Here is a 19,405-nt window from a genome sequence, read left to right on the forward strand (position 1 = left end):
ACTCGACAGACTAAAAATCAGATTGTCAAGTAATTTATCGACTGATGTTTTATCGAGCCAGGTGCCTCGAAAGTTAATTTTTCAATCAATTTAACTGAGTTTTAGGTGTAAGTTTCGAAACGAATCTCTGTTTAGCACCTTAATTTATATTAACTCTGAAATGTGAGAGTTTGGTTTGGTGAATCGCAAAACCTTAACGTTTTGCTCTCCAGACAATGCTTAGTTTGTATTTGTACCGATGTCTATGGTTAATTAAATTTTAAGATATCTGAGTTACAGTTTGTTTGATTATAAATTTCCTGTAAACATGCTGTGCAACATATTTTTACTTGTTTACTATAAGCTATGAATGTTTACAACACATGATTAATTAACACAACAAATACCCGTAGTTGCGGATCATTTATTAGACGAGGCAGTCGTTTAAACAATCTTACAATGATGAGTCTATTTCACGCTTTTTGCAAATTCTCTTTTGCTTTACATCTTTTACAATGTAAATATTTCACATCTGTTGCCCGTCCTCACCTATTCCTAATAATTTTTCGTTGAATATTAGATACGGAGGTGGAACGTTACCGGTTCGAGATTCATTTACCAGACTTGTAACTACACAAAAGTGATCAAACGTACGCAAACTGCTTCATTTAATTTGACAAAAGATCATACGTCACGCGCAATTTGTACCGTAGTTTTACATAAGAGAAAACCATCAGCTTTTTGCTGTGCGCCGCTTTAACAAAATGTTGGTCTTAGTGATGAATTATATTTGCATACCTCTACGGCGAGTTTAGACACAAAGTGAGCGAAATCGTCAGCTGTCTATTAGGCTATGTAAATTAAAATGTCAAGACTGTAAATGTTATTACATAGAAAATACCTATGTTTCCTGTACCAACTGTGCAAACAGCTGCTAATTGTTGGTCTAATTATGATTACGTCTTGATTCGTATCTTAATTAACCGTGTCTGTCAAACTACTCTGACTATTTGTAAAGTAAATGATCTGAGAAAATATAATGAGTTAATGAATGAGTTTTCTGTTAATGAAAAATATTTGTTTTACATCAAGAAAGAATATAACTGTTAGCCAGAAACTGTAATAGCGTTACATGAAAAAACAGTATTTTTTTGTCAAAAAATTATCATTTACTGGTTGTTAGAGAATCGCTTGTCACATCTAGTTGATATATAGATTTTGGACTTTGAAGCTTTGGGTTTTTGCTATCAAAGAATTTGACTTGTAATAAAAACGCCGTAACAAAACTTGCATTAGAATACTAATTTTTTAAAAACAGATATGCATTTTACAGAAAGTAACGATGAGGTTGACAAATAATGCGTAAGTGTAAAAAATTGAATTGGATAATGGAGACAGTTCATGCAAATATCCTAATTTTAAATTTCCTATTGGACAATTATGAGCTGTTTTATGCATAACAATGAAAGAAGTTAAACCAAATTCTCTGATATACCTTTCCTTCTTGTGATAATAGGTCTCCAGATATTTGTACATTAGACAAATAAAGGCTCTTTGACTGCAGCCAAGTTGGTTTTGATTTACGACCACTTGACCATTCATTATCTGTGCTGGTATATAGATACGTTTAGTCTTGAATGGTCTCCGCTATTGCATCAAATTTATGTCGTTTTATACATTTTCACTCATTATTAACTGATAGATATGGTAAATTTGTACAAACGAAGGTACAAAGTGAATCAACTTAGACAAAGTTGACATTGTATTGGTACATCTTCATCTGGTTTTATTCTTTTTTTCAATGTACATTACCGATTACGAATGAATAGCGCTTCGAACACAGAAACTACAGTAAGTTTGACTTTTTCCGTATTATCTCATGTACGATTTCTTGTTACTCAATCAACACCTCAACCAATCTTGTCGCAACTCATGAATTCTTCCAAAAAATATCAAAAGGAAACGCGTGCATTTTATTTCATTCATTTATTGCCGGCTTAAAATGATAAAAAATACAAAGTCTGTTTGCTTTAAAGTTTGAGTGTTTATAACAAACGGGATATCCCCATATTTTTTACGGTATGTTGTCTACGAAGCACATGCGTGTGCATACTATTCATGCTAACTTATTGATTCATTTTCTTTAAGGGATAGTATTTAACAAGTCAGTTATATTTTTGAATATGTTTTCCCGGTACTAACATTTCTTTTGTTTTGATAAATTAAACATAACTGAATATATTTTGCTCAGCTTTTATGAAGACATATAGTCTTACATCATGACGATGTCATTGCACTTATAGTTTGGCATTGCACAACGTCGTGGTTGTCTCAAATTGTTTATGATATTTTTACAATAAATCCAATTCATGTGTATCTGTTGATGCTTAGCCTTTGTCTTAGTTTTTTGTTTGCTTCGTGTCAATCTTACATATGAGTGAAGCAACTTAAATCTGATGTTTAAACTTTATACTTGGTTCTTATGTTGTGGTGTTACATCATTGTTCTATGTTATGGTAGGGTTGAGGGATCACAAACATGTTTTACTCCACCATATTATCTATTTGCCTTTCCAAAGTCATCAGTTTGAATTCACTAGTTGCCGTTGGTTGCTGTCTGTTGTATCTGTTTTTCGTTAATTGAATTATCATTCAGCGGGTCATTTGCTTGAGTTGTTTCACATTTAGTTATGCAGGGGCTATTTGTAGCTGACTATACGGTATAAGGTTGCTCATTTTTTAGGCCCGTGCTGTGAAGTATAATCACATAAACCCACGATATAAGGATTCTGTTTGATAATTGTCTCATTTGCATTCATACCTTCATCACCTTATCTTATATTAATGTTTTACTTATTTGTATTGAGCATTGATACTGAGACTACTTAGTCTCAGATTGATTTAAAAATAAACATTTGGACGAGAAAAGATTGATTGATTGTTGTTTGCTTAATAACGTTCACTGGAGAAAAAAATGGTAGAGAACTACTGATAAAAGCGAAGCTTCGAACCTTATCTGCTTCGTGATTTGATTAATTTTCTACACAATATATTACAAACAGTAAACAAGTTGTATGCATCCTTATTGGCATTCACTGAATTCGTGACTTGACAAATTGTTAATGGCCAAACTCAGTATGAGATGTGTGTTAACCATATTCAATAGAAATATAAAAAAATAACTCTTTTAATTGCATATACTAGTACATTTTTTGATTTAATAGTACAAAATTCTCCTAATCATTCTGCGAAAATTAACAAACATCATTTAAACAGCAAAAATGGTCGTTTACTTCAATTTTCAATTTCAATTTTCACACTTTACACGCAATAAAAGAGACGATTTTTCGTTTCCAATTATTTTTCGTTGCTTTAAACAGTGATGTTGCTCATATGTCTTCTTATGGTGTGCATATTTCCTACTCGTTTGCTATTTCCCTGTCTTTATAATGCATTTTTGTTTAAATGAACATAATCTGTAAAACCGATAAATCCTTTTCTCAGAGATTTCGTTTCCAAAAGTCAATTAAAACTTTAACTTTATATATCTGATACAAAGATTTTTGGAAGTTTCGTTATCCCTGAAGAAAGCTAATTACTAACGGAATATCGTATCTCATTTTTGACGGTGCATGATGTTGTTTAAAGAGCTCGTAAACTTGGATACGATCCCGGTAAACTTATTTCTATCCGTCATTTTTGTTTTTCGTTAATTGTTTTGTTAATCCAGTCAAGTGTACAGAAGTAAAAATAACCATCATCTTTATATATATGCCTGTCAAACGGCATACAGGAGCCAGTATTACAATGGTTGACGTTGGTTATGGTCTGCATGTTTGTTTTAGTATTGTATGATAAGCATACATCGAGCCGTTAGCTTTCCCTAAATTGTTTCAGATTTGTGTCATGTCGGGTTTTAAGACTTATTATACGGTATATCGGTTTTTACATTGTGGATAAGTATCTCATTAGCAATCATACTAAATCTTCTTAATTTTATAAAACAAAATCAATTGAAATATGTTCAAACGAAAAGATAGAAGAAAAAATGCACACAGACACATACGAACACAGAAGACATCAAAATGGAAAACTGAACTAAAGGCCGTACTTTAACCTATAATGGTTTAATTTTTAAATTGTTATTTGGACGGAGAGTTGTCTCATTGGCACTCACACCACATCTTCCTATATCTATAAGCTTACACAACCAAAAGCAGCGTCAGTCCTAATCTAGGGAAAGGGGATATAGTACGCACAGTATTGGTGAACCCTACTAGTTCCGCGTTTTTTCTCCCTAATTTGAGCATGTCTTTTAGAATAAATGAAAACTGGTATGATATGTAATGTCTAAAAGACTATAGTTTTATAGTAATATTTTTGAAATAATAAAATTATAACATAAAATTAAATCAAATAACCCTAAAGGGAAAAAAACGTCAAAAAATATGAGCGTAACTTGTAACATGGAAATCGAGTTTTTTTAGTAATTTGAATCAGAAAATCTTATTTTTGCACGCAAATTAGAAGGAAATGCTATGCGAAATTTTAGCACAATTCGCTACGACGTCGCATCCGACGTTTTGGGCATTTTTTCAAATATGCGAGTTAAAAGATGCATTGAAATGTTCAAAAGAGGATGTAACAAGACATATGAAATAAGGAAATTGATATAACGTAGTTTGATTTTGTTTTTCAATGTTTAATATTCATGAATTAAGCTTTTGGGCTGTATTCACCAGTGCATTATCGAGTGGACCATTTGCATGGTAAGTGAAGTACAGTTATGACATGACTTTGACACGGTGTCTCCATCTGATATCCGGTACTACACAGCTGTTGTATGTTCATTCTCTTATAACAATTCAATTTACTAATAGCTAATGTTTAAGAGAACAATTTTCCGCCACTAGATTCCTATTCATGGTCTGAAGCTAATCCCTGTTGTAGTAGGAACAACGTTATCTATTAACTACCCTTATTGAGTCAATCTTCTGAAGTAGCCAGGCTTAAGTAATCATTGGAAATCTTTTGGTATAACAATAATCAAATTTACAATTGATATCGGGTGAGAATGGAAAATTGTTTATTAACAGAGAAGGCTGAGAGAACAACAATCCAGCAGGCAATTTATTCATCCGTTTATCCACAGGCAAAGCATAGATGTAATTAGTATGAAATGTAACGCGATAAATAGGAAAATATTAGTTGAAGTGGTTGTCTCTGTGGTGAATGAAGTGGTTTTATTCCTGTCAGTATCTTTTGTCGTATCGAGACAAATCCATTTGTTATTCAACAAAGCCCCAGGTTAAACTTTATAATGTATATTATGAAGTTGCAAACTAATTTCTGAAAATGCTTTAATTCTTAATGACGTATTGTAAGATTAGTTTAATAAATTCAATTTACAAGAGGAATATCAAAATTGATTTGTTCTGCATATTTCATATGACACTTTTGAATATAATTAATGCATTCAGCATTAGGAGTACTTCCTATATTCGATAAAGTATCAAAGAGAGTTTGTCGTTGATTTTGAAAAGAGAAAATAATATTAACCGCTATGTATATATTAACATTTTGACAAATAAAATAAAATAAGAAATTCTATTCATATTCTGATATTCAATGAGCAAATTTAATAGACAGTGAAGAAACATCTCCGTATCTATACTATTAAACGAGAAGACCTCATTTTTGGTGTCGCTTCTCCTCCTTCCACAATAAATTGATCATTGTAACTGTATGTCCTATAGGTACAATGCATAGTCGCATTTGTCATCCATTCTTATGATTATTCAGTTTCGGTTATTTTGGGAGAAAAACGGAAAAAAAGAAGTCCGGATATGTGTCCGTCATCACCCCGGCTTTTATTCATAGACAACTTCCTCTTCCGTTTATTTTTCCAGAAGTTTTGTAAATTTACATTACATACCCTATATAAGCGAGTTCGGAGTTTCGATTACTTCCGGTACATAGGAGATTTGCCGCTTTGCATTGTGGGATCGGACGGAAGATAAACAAAGCATGTCGGCGGTTACATTTTGAGGAGAGAGAGTTTGTTTTTATCGAGATGTCTGAAATGACACCTCGATTGATACTTTTAAACGGTGGACGGTACCAGTGCTGCAACAGTGTCTGCGGATACGTGGTTTGAGAACATCTGGGAAGAAGGAATAACTTGTAGCACTGGTTTATTCCGCTGATTTGTTGAAGATTAAGCCAGTGCCGGCTGACACCCGCCGAAGAGAGAAAACTGAAAGCCGATCAGTACTGTGACAAATTGAAGGCACCAAAAGGTTACATTTATAAAAATACATTTACTTTGCAAAATACCCATAGCTCAAATAAAAAAAATATAAGATATACAGACAGCCTATACCAGGTTGGGAACAAACCCTCTATATATGGTGATTATACATGTGTAGAGGGATAATCCTTCTATAGAGGGGTATTTTGTTTTGTCGACTGTCGATATATAAAATGCAAGGGAAGCATATATCACAATGGGTATATTCTGCCCTTAATACTTATTGACTACCTCTGTATTATTTGGGATGAATGTAAAAATGAAGGGATTTCAAGTATTTTAAAACTCATAAAAAGGGCAGCAAGATTAATTATAGATGCAGATCCTTTCCCCCCCTCAGCCCCCTTATTTAAAAAAAACTTTGGTGGATGACAGATGACAATAGAATCAAATAACACAAATATTTACTTCTATGTCCATATTTTCATGGACACTTTTTCATTCCTGAGGACATATTTTTATAGGAAATTGTGTCCTGGACACATTTGAATAAGTAAATATATTGTCCATGGACAGTATTTATTACAAAATTATGCCTGCTTGACATTATTTCATGGGCCTGGGACATTATTTAAAAACTCCTACATAATCAATTATATACTGCCAGAAGCTTGTAACCCTATCTATTTGAAAATGGTTTATCCTATGGAAGTACATGTAGCAAAAAATAGCTTTACAGTGTTATGAATAAATTTAAATTAAATCATTTAAACAATCATGAAAATCTTCTTCATAGGTATTATTTTAAGAACAGATATATTATTTTAAGAACAGATATATTATTTTAAGAACAGATATATTATTTTATTGTAACATTGGCAATGGATCACAGCGAATCTGTGATCAAGATATTTCACTAAGAATTTCAACTGAAAATGGGGAATGTGCTAAAAAGACAACAACCCGACCAAAGAGCTGACAACAGCTGAAGGCCACCAAATGGTCTTCAATGTAGCGATAAACTCTCATACTTGGGGGCTTGCTTCAATTGACCCCTAAACATAAGTTACTAGTTCAGTGATTATGGACTTCATAGTCATACTAAACTGAAGTGAGAATTATACACAAGAATCTATAATTGAAAATCATACAAGACTAACAAAGGCCAGATTATCCTGATTTGGGACCAGGCGTAGCTGTAGGATTAAATAGTGCCCCCCCCCCCCATGAAATGATGTCCCATTGACAAAATTTCATGGTTATGACATGTAAAATTTTGTCCAGGACAGAATTTTATTATAAATATTGTCCACCTCAGTTCTGTGTAAAAGTGTCCCTTGATAAGTTATTCCATTTTGACCTTTGTTAGATATTTTTTCAAAGTGAAATCATGTCCAAATTGCATAAAAGTCTCCGCTTATACCAAATAATTTAATTTACAAAAAATAATAAATCTAAATCTACATTTGTTTTTAAATATACAGTAGGAATAAATGATTTGTTTTAACATCTTTGGATTGCCATTTTTAGCAAGATCAATAATATTTATGTCATGAATAATATTCATAAACACTCAGTTTGTCCTTATGAATAACAAGTTTTAATATTTTCTCCTGTGTTTTTTTGTTGTCTACATGTATATAAAACATTTCATTGTTTTTAATTTCAAATTGCTTGGCCTTCCTTCTAAATGATCTTCTTTCATTATTATTAAACTCTAGAGGGTATTGACCATAACACAAACAGTCATATAGCTGTTTATATTCACCACTTTTTTGTTTGTTTACACCTGTGTTGTCTTGATTTAAATGTCAATTATGATTAAACTAATTGATAAAAACATTTCAATGATTGCTAAATTATTTTCCTTCTTTAGGGACAGAAAAAAAATAGCTACACTATGAAAAATTGTCCCTTGTGACATATTTATATAAAATATCCATGAAATTATGTCCAAGTACTAGGGACAATATTTCACAAAGGGTGACACTATTTTATAGTTTAATAATGTGATATTCTGTCCCGTGAACGAAATTTCACAGATGAACTGTGAAGTATAGTTCAAGAAGACACAATCTCATGGGACACTTTTTTGGCTTACATAGCAACCTGTAAGCAAAATACAGTTACATACACATCGAAAATTTCACCCCAAAAAAAATATGGTAAATCTACATGTAGTAAGACTATAACCATGATAACTAAAGTAAGGAAGTTAATAAAAAAAATATATTCAAATATGTTAATCTAAATGATCTGACACTCTGTAGCTATATTCTTCTGAATAAGGGCCTCAATGAACATGGACAAAACTATAAAGATTTTAGACATGAAGCCCTTTTGCTGCATTGTATATATATGTTAAAATTTTAAAGCAATAATATTATACCTACATGCATTTGTATTTGTTTTTATTTCAGCTTGATTCCAATCTTTGGCAATGGCTTATACAAGAAGAGGCAAGGCATACGTGTACATTGTATATGTACAATACATGATTCTCTGTAGCAATTGGATTGTCTATTCACCCCTATAAATGTAGTTTCACAACAACAATGAAACTCTAGACTACTACATGTAGGATGATAGGAAGTTATTTACATTTACATATACATATACCTACAAGTTCATCTACATATATGAATAATTTTGAAGATTGTTTATGCCAGGGTAATCATGTCGACTAGTACAACAAGTTTTGATTCAGCTTTCTGACGGGAATTATTTATAAACTTGCCAGCAGTTACAACAAATGAATATTGTTAATTGAGTTAAAAATTAAACTCATGTGAACAGTGAAGTGATTTTGACGTGTATTGGAGTAGACATTAAACATGTTAAATATTCAAATTCATATAAAATTATGTGTAAATGCATATCATGCATATACAGCATTAATTTATTTAAGAAATTGAGAATATAGAAATATTAAAAAAAAGATGGACAAAATATTTGTATTAAATTTGTTTGAATTTTTGTCTTGCCAAAGATGGCAGTCAAAAAGAGAGGCATATATATATATATATAAAGGTGTGTTGTTTTGGCAGCATCAACTATGTATAATAAAAATATAGTTTGTGATTTTGTGATTAGGTCTAGTTTATGGGAGGTCTATGATATTTAGTCAGCAGTTGTGTTAGCATAGGTATATCATTACAAGAATATTTATCCCCACCCCCTTTGTCATTGTCTATTGACTTTGAAACTTAGTTTACCATGTTAACATGCATTAGTTTTTGATTAGGTCAGTTATTTGGGAACCACTAGTGAATGGTCAATGATATTTTGGTGTGCAGTTGTATAAAACTTTCAATTCTATTGAGGATATTTGACCCTGCCCCCTCAATTATTCTCTTTTTACTTGGAAACTTATGTTACTTTGAAATTTCATATAGCCTTTGATTATTTTACTATGAGGGAATCGAAACCAATTGTCGTAAGTCAATGATGATTGCCATGCCAGTGAAGAAACATTAGTACATTTTTTTTGTACATCTCAGTTCCATAGAGGATATTTGGTCCTTACCCCTCAGTCATATGCATGATCTATTGACTTAGAACTTTTAACTAGTTTACTTGAATTAGTTTGTTATTATCATAATTATGTCAGTTTAAGATACCAGTAATCTTAAGTCAAAGCCATTTGGTATGCAAACATATTTAAAAGTTTCATTTCCATGGATATTATATAACCCCACCCTCTCATTGTTGTTCATTGATTAACTTAGAAATTAAATATGTGTTAAGGTTTGTTTAAAGGAGACAACTTATGAAAAGTTAATGGTATTTGCATTGGTAAGCAGTTGTATAAGTGTTGGCAGCTTATTTCTATAGGGATTGTTCAGCCCTGTACAATCAGTCATGGATCATTGTCTTTGAATATATTTTACATGTTAATGCATTTCTATTTTAATTGTATTATTTGCATTATCAAAATAACAAATAGACAAAACATGCCTCTGCATTAACAGCTGTTTATAGATAAGACATGCACAATTATTATAAAGATAAGAAGATGTGGAATGATAGCCAATGCATCATTATGAGACAACTATATATATATATATATATCCAACAAAATTCAAATGAAGAAAGTAAGCAGTTATAGTTAGGCAATCTTACAGGCTTCAAAAAATGTTGTATCATTGCTAGGCCATTATAACAACAATTGCATTTATTGTAATATAACTTACAAGAAAATTACACCACATCAGATAATTTCAGCTATGATTTGATGATCGTGCATACAATGTAGGTGCACCAACTGATTCAACTAAAACTGCTCATATGGCATATTCATACTCTAGTATATAGTTGAATTAAACCATACACCACTGCTGGACCCCATTATTGAAATTATTATTCTGAAAGAATATCCCTCCATGCAGCTTGTTGAACTATTAGCAAAACCTACATGTATACTGCATTGTAAGCTTTAAAAGACCAAGAAATTACAAATGTAAAACAATAAAACTAAAGCAGCCTGATTTATGTACAAAACAATTATGAAAAATGGATAAGTGGCAGGATTAGATAGTGAAAACTTTTTGGGTACAAACATTATTCAATAATTGAGAAATAGCAGAGATAAATATTTTGGGATCTCCTGTAGTTGGTGATCGCAATACTGGTATACCAGTATTGTCCACAATACTGGTATACAATTTTTGTACCAGTATTGTATTCCAGTATTGTACCAGTATTGTGCTTTTTTTTAAATAAACAGTATAGGTAATTAATCATTTATTAAAAGTGTCACATATATGCATAATGAAATTAGCATATATGACATGACAATTTTATTAGGAACAATTGTGTTTAACTGATAATGCCATTGATGGTACACTGTGATTGTCATCAAATAAAGTTTCAAATCATTCTGACTCAGCATTTTAACAAACTCTTTACTTTCTTCTATGTTTTCTTCCATTTCTCTCTTTCCAAGACTCAATATTATATTTTAGTGAATTTTATATTGACACTAATTCTGTAATAGCTTCTGTATAAAAAAAAACTATTATCATCATTGGTATTGTCTATTTTTTCTTCTGATGTGATTTCTGCTATCCCTCCCCCTTCCTATATTGGCATTTAGGTATTCAGTCTCTGTGGACTTTCTCTAAAAGTATGTGACTTGACTTTAAATCAACACAGAAACATTATAAATATATGATAACGGATTTGTAATATAATTGTGTGTGGGTAGGATCTCACTGTGTAAATAGTCTCAGCACTGCAACATATTTGGTGGAGGCATCACTGTATATAAGAAAGATCACAAGTTATACATACTAGCGTATGGTTCCTCTACAAAGGGGGTTAAACATACAGAGGTAAGGTACATGTAAGGTAAGGATTATAACCAGGTTCCCCTATACAGCAACTAATTTTATAATCGATATCTTTTGTTGTGAGAGATTAATAAGAAAATAAAGACAACTGAAAGAAATGCACAATATGACCTTAGTACACAAAAAAATGTATACATGTATTAAATATCTGTCTGTAATAATTTGCTTGAATTTATTAAATATTTACTCAGATAATTAATAAGCGTTTCTCCTATTTTATCTATATCATGTATATTGAATTAAATAAAGTAAAGAAATATGATAAATTATTAGCAATTGTTTAAATAATAATGATGATATTAATTGAGTTTATTTCAATAATCCTTTGTTTATTTGTGCCAGTATATTAATGACTTTTAACAGGTTGTTAATTGATTTCACAATTATCCTCTATAATCTTTCTGAGTTCATTTAATCTCCCTTTGATCTTCAATATAGTCTAGTCAACAATACAACTACAATACTGGTAAATCAGTAATGTACCAGTATTGCTGTTTTTTTAATAAAAAGTTACAATACTGGTACAAAATTTTTATACCAGTATTGTGGACAATACTGGTATACCAGTATTGCGATCACCAACTACAGGAGATCCATATTTTGACCAATTTTTCCACAATATTCGTCTTAGCTTCTGCCAAGTTTGCCTCTACTTTTTTACTTAACTGCCTACAGCGCCTTTGGAACTTTGATTTAAAATAAGCCAGCTATGACTTAGTTATATGACTGATAAAGGCCATAACCGGACCCAACGTAGAATCATTCAACATGGAAGACAAATAAATGCATTCCGTTTACAGTTGACACTTGTCATGAAAAAATATAAAGAAAAAAGCTTTACAAGATGCATTATTGCCATCGGTAGACCAGTAGACGGTAGACATGACCGTCCAGTATCTCCGTTTTTTATTTTTCTAGAAATTTTTTCCGTGAAACTCATTTAAAAACTTTATGTTCATCATTCAATACTACCGTTTGTTGCGTAACAATAACTATTTTTCTACCTGCGCAACGATTACTAACGTTTTAAAGCATATTCACGATATCCGTTGTGTGTTTATCCCGTTTGTTTATCTGCAATGACCTTTCGACCTTAGTGGGTGATCTCCCTTGAATTTTTTCGCACCTGCGCATTACAGAACTCCGAACTCGCTTAATAAAGCGAGTTCGGAGTTTCGATTACTTCCGGTACATAGGAGATTTGCCGCTTTGCATTGTGGGATCGGACGGAAGATAAACAAAGCATGTCGGCGGTTACATTTTGAGGAGAGAGAGTTTGTTTTTATCGAGATGTCTGAAATGACACCTCGATTGATACTTTTAAACGGTGGACGGTACCAGTGCTGCAACAGTGTCTGCGGATACGTGGTTTGAGAACATCTGGGAAGAAGGAATAACTTGTAGCACTGGTTTATTCCGCTGATTTGTTGAAGATTAAGCCAGTGCCGGCTGACACCCGCCGAAGAGAGAAAACTGAAAGCCGATCAGTACTGTGACAAATTGAAGGCACCAAAAGGTTACATTTATAAAAATACATTTACTTTGCAAAATACCCATAGCTCAAATAAAAAAAATATAAGATATACAGACAGCCTATACCAGGTTGGGAACAAACCCTCTATATATGGTGATTATACATGTGTAGAGGGATAATCCTTCTATAGAGGGGTATTTTGTTTTGTCGACTGTCGATATATAAAATGCAAGGGAAGCATATATCACAATGGGTATATTCTGCCCTTAATACTTATTGACTACCTCTGTATTATTTGGGATGAATGTAAAAATGAAGGGATTTCAAGTATTTTAAAACTCATAAAAAGGGCAGCAAGATTAATTATAGATGCAGATCCTTTCCCCCCCTCAGCCCCCTTATTTAAAAAAAACTTTGGTGGATGACAGATGACAATAGAATCAAATAACACAAATATTTACTTCTATGTCCATATTTTCATGGACACTTTTTCATTCCTGAGGACATATTTTTATAGGAAATTGTGTCCTGGACACATTTGAATAAGTAAATATATTGTCCATGGACAGTATTTATTACAAAATTATGCCTGCTTGACATTATTTCATGGGCCTGGGACATTATTTAAAAACTCCTACATAATCAATTATATACTGCCAGAAGCTTGTAACCCTATCTATTTGAAAATGGTTTATCCTATGGAAGTACATGTAGCAAAAAATAGCTTTACAGTGTTATGAATAAATTTAAATTAAATCATTTAAACAATCATGAAAATCTTCTTCATAGGTATTATTTTAAGAACAGATATATTATTTTAAGAACAGATATATTATTTTAAGAACAGATATATTATTTTATTGTAACATTGGCAATGGATCACAGCGAATCTGTGATCAAGATATTTCACTAAGAATTTCAACTGAAAATGGGGAATGTGCTAAAAAGACAACAACCCGACCAAAGAGCTGACAACAGCTGAAGGCCACCAAATGGTCTTCAATGTAGCGATAAACTCTCATACTTGGGGGCTTGCTTCAATTGACCCCTAAACATAAGTTACTAGTTCAGTGATTATGGACTTCATAGTCATACTAAACTGAAGTGAGAATTATACACAAGAATCTATAATTGAAAATCATACAAGACTAACAAAGGCCAGATTATCCTGATTTGGGACCAGGCGTAGCTGTAGGATTAAATAGTGCCCCCCCCCCCATGAAATGATGTCCCATTGACAAAATTTCATGGTTATGACATGTAAAATTTTGTCCAGGACAGAATTTTATTATAAATATTGTCCACCTCAGTTCTGTGTAAAAGTGTCCCTTGATAAGTTATTCCATTTTGACCTTTGTTAGATATTTTTTCAAAGTGAAATCATGTCCAAATTGCATAAAAGTCTCCGCTTATACCAAATAATTTAATTTACAAAAAATAATAAATCTAAATCTACATTTGTTTTTAAATATACAGTAGGAATAAATGATTTGTTTTAACATCTTTGGATTGCCATTTTTAGCAAGATCAATAATATTTATGTCATGAATAATATTCATAAACACTCAGTTTGTCCTTATGAATAACAAGTTTTAATATTTTCTCCTGTGTTTTTTTGTTGTCTACATGTATATAAAACATTTCATTGTTTTTAATTTCAAATTGCTTGGCCTTCCTTCTAAATGATCTTCTTTCATTATTATTAAACTCTAGAGGGTATTGACCATAACACAAACAGTCATATAGCTGTTTATATTCACCACTTTTTTGTTTGTTTACACCTGTGTTGTCTTGATTTAAATGTCAATTATGATTAAACTAATTGATAAAAACATTTCAATGATTGCTAAATTATTTTCCTTCTTTAGGGACAGAAAAAAAATAGCTACACTATGAAAAATTGTCCCTTGTGACATATTTATATAAAATATCCATGAAATTATGTCCAAGTACTAGGGACAATATTTCACAAAGGGTGACACTATTTTATAGTTTAATAATGTGATATTCTGTCCCGTGAACGAAATTTCACAGATGAACTGTGAAGTATAGTTCAAGAAGACACAATCTCATGGGACACTTTTTTGGCTTACATAGCAACCTGTAAGCAAAATACAGTTACATACACATCGAAAATTTCACCCCAAAAAAAATATGGTAAATCTACATGTAGTAAGACTATAACCATGATAACTAAAGTAAGGAAGTTAATAAAAAAAATATATTCAAATATGTTAATCTAAATGATCTGACACTCTGTAGCTATATTCTTCTGAATAAGGGCCTCAATGAACATGGACAAAACTATAAAGATTTTAGACATGAAGCCCTTTTGCTGCATTGTATATATATGTTAAAATTTTAAAGCAATAATATTATACCTACATGCATTTGTATTTGTTTTTATTTCAGCTTGATTCCAATCTTTGGCAATGGCTTATACAAGAAGAGGCAAGGCATACGTGTACATTGTATATGTACAATACATGATTCTCTGTAGCAATTGGATTGTCTATTCACCCCTATAAATGTAGTTTCACAACAACAATGAAACTCTAGACTACTACATGTAGGATGATAGGAAGTTATTTACATTTACATATACATATACCTACAAGTTCATCTACATATATGAATAATTTTGAAGATTGTTTATGCCAGGGTAATCATGTCGACTAGTACAACAAGTTTTGATTCAGCTTTCTGACGGGAATTATTTATAAACTTGCCAGCAGTTACAACAAATGAATATTGTTAATTGAGTTAAAAATTAAACTCATGTGAACAGTGAAGTGATTTTGACGTGTATTGGAGTAGACATTAAACATGTTAAATATTCAAATTCATATAAAATTATGTGTAAATGCATATCATGCATATACAGCATTAATTTATTTAAGAAATTGAGAATATAGAAATATTAAAAAAAAGATGGACAAAATATTTGTATTAAATTTGTTTGAATTTTTGTCTTGCCAAAGATGGCAGTCAAAAAGAGAGGCATATATATATATATATATAAAGGTGTGTTGTTTTGGCAGCATCAACTATGTATAATAAAAATATAGTTTGTGATTTTGTGATTAGGTCTAGTTTATGGGAGGTCTATGATATTTAGTCAGCAGTTGTGTTAGCATAGGTATATCATTACAAGAATATTTATCCCCACCCCCTTTGTCATTGTCTATTGACTTTGAAACTTAGTTTACCATGTTAACATGCATTAGTTTTTGATTAGGTCAGTTATTTGGGAACCACTAGTGAATGGTCAATGATATTTTGGTGTGCAGTTGTATAAAACTTTCAATTCTATTGAGGATATTTGACCCTGCCCCCTCAATTATTCTCTTTTTACTTGGAAACTTATGTTACTTTGAAATTTCATATAGCCTTTGATTATTTTACTATGAGGGAATCGAAACCAATTGTCGTAAGTCAATGATGATTGCCATGCCAGTGAAGAAACATTAGTACATTTTTTTTGTACATCTCAGTTCCATAGAGGATATTTGGTCCTTACCCCTCAGTCATATGCATGATCTATTGACTTAGAACTTTTAACTAGTTTACTTGAATTAGTTTGTTATTATCATAATTATGTCAGTTTAAGATACCAGTAATCTTAAGTCAAAGCCATTTGGTATGCAAACATATTTAAAAGTTTCATTTCCATGGATATTATATAACCCCACCCTCTCATTGTTGTTCATTGATTAACTTAGAAATTAAATATGTGTTAAGGTTTGTTTAAAGGAGACAACTTATGAAAAGTTAATGGTATTTGCATTGGTAAGCAGTTGTATAAGTGTTGGCAGCTTATTTCTATAGGGATTGTTCAGCCCTGTACAATCAGTCATGGATCATTGTCTTTGAATATATTTTACATGTTAATGCATTTCTATTTTAATTGTATTATTTGCATTATCAAAATAACAAATAGACAAAACATGCCTCTGCATTAACAGCTGTTTATAGATAAGACATGCACAATTATTATAAAGATAAGAAGATGTGGAATGATAGCCAATGCATCATTATGAGACAACTATATATATATATATATATCCAACAAAATTCAAATGAAGAAAGTAAGCAGTTATAGTTAGGCAATCTTACAGGCTTCAAAAAATGTTGTATCATTGCTAGGCCATTATAACAACAATTGCATTTATTGTAATATAACTTACAAGAAAATTACACCACATCAGATAATTTCAGCTATGATTTGATGATCGTGCATACAATGTAGGTGCACCAACTGATTCAACTAAAACTGCTCATATGGCATATTCATACTCTAGTATATAGTTGAATTAAACCATACACCACTGCTGGACCCCATTATTGAAATTATTATTCTGAAAGAATATCCCTCCATGCAGCTTGTTGAACTATTAGCAAAACCTACATGTATACTGCATTGTAAGCTTTAAAAGACCAAGAAATTACAAATGTAAAACAATAAAACTAAAGCAGCCTGATTTATGTACAAAACAATTATGAAAAATGGATAAGTGGCAGGATTAGATAGTGAAAACTTTTTGGGTACAAACATTATTCAATAATTGAGAAATAGCAGAGATAAATATTTTGGGATCTCCTGTAGTTGGTGATCGCAATACTGGTATACCAGTATTGTCCACAATACTGGTATACAATTTTTGTACCAGTATTGTATTCCAGTATTGTACCAGTATTGTGCTTTTTTTTAAATAAACAGTATAGGTAATTAATCATTTATTAAAAGTGTCACATATATGCATAATGAAATTAGCATATATGACATGACAATTTTATTAGGAACAATTGTGTTTAACTGATAATGCCATTGATGGTACACTGTGATTGTCATCAAATAAAGTTTCAAATCATTCTGACTCAGCATTTTAACAAACTCTTTACTTTCTTCTATGTTTTCTTCCATTTCTCTCTTTCCAAGACTCAATATTATATTTTAGTGAATTTTATATTGACACTAATTCTGTAATAGCTTCTGTATAAAAAAAAACTATTATCATCATTGGTATTGTCTATTTTTTCTTCTGATGTGATTTCTGCTATCCCTCCCCCTTCCTATATTGGCATTTAGGTATTCAGTCTCTGTGGACTTTCTCTAAAAGTATGTGACTTGACTTTAAATCAACACAGAAACATTATAAATATATGATAACGGATTTGTAATATAATTGTGTGTGGGTAGGATCTCACTGTGTAAATAGTCTCAGCACTGCAACATATTTGGTGGAGGCATCACTGTATATAAGAAAGATCACAAGTTATACATACTAGCGTATGGTTCCTCTACAAAGGGGGTTAAACATACAGAGGTAAGGTACATGTAAGGTAAGGATTATAACCAGGTTCCCCTATACAGCAACTAATTTTATAATCGATATCTTTTGTTGTGAGAGATTAATAAGAAAATAAAGACAACTGAAAGAAATGCACAATATGACCTTAGTACACAAAAAAATGTATACATGTATTAAATATCTGTCTGTAATAATTTGCTTGAATTTATTAAATATTTACTCAGATAATTAATAAGCGTTTCTCCTATTTTATCTATATCATGTATATTGAATTAAATAAAGTAAAGAAATATGATAAATTATTAGCAATTGTTTAAATAATAATGATGATATTAATTGAGTTTATTTCAATAATCCTTTGTTTATTTGTGCCAGTATATTAATGACTTTTAACAGGTTGTTAATTGATTTCACAATTATCCTCTATAATCTTTCTGAGTTCATTTAATCTCCCTTTGATCTTCAATATAGTCTAGTCAACAATACAACTACAATACTGGTAAATCAGTAATGTACCAGTATTGCTGTTTTTTTAATAAAAAGTTACAATACTGGTACAAAATTTTTATACCAGTATTGTGGACAATACTGGTATACCAGTATTGCGATCACCAACTACAGGAGATCCATATTTTGACCAATTTTTCCACAATATTCGTCTTAGCTTCTGCCAAGTTTGCCTCTACTTTTTTACTTAACTGCCTACAGCGCCTTTGGAACTTTGATTTAAAATAAGCCAGCTATGACTTAGTTATATGACTGATAAAGGCCATAACCGGACCCAACGTAGAATCATTCAACATGGAAGACAAATAAATGCATTCCGTTTACAGTTGACACTTGTCATGAAAAAATATAAAGAAAAAAGCTTTACAAGATGCATTATTGCCATCGGTAGACCAGTAGACGGTAGACATGACCGTCCAGTATCTCCGTTTTTTATTTTTCTAGAAATTTTTTCCGTGAAACTCATTTAAAAACTTTATGTTCATCATTCAATACTACCGTTTGTTGCGTAACAATAACTATTTTTCTACCTG

The sequence above is a fragment of the Mytilus trossulus genome, chromosome 1 (genome assembly GCF_036588685.1).
Source record: "Mytilus trossulus isolate FHL-02 chromosome 1, PNRI_Mtr1.1.1.hap1, whole genome shotgun sequence".
NCBI classification, from domain to species: domain Eukaryota; kingdom Metazoa; phylum Mollusca; class Bivalvia; order Mytilida; family Mytilidae; genus Mytilus; species Mytilus trossulus.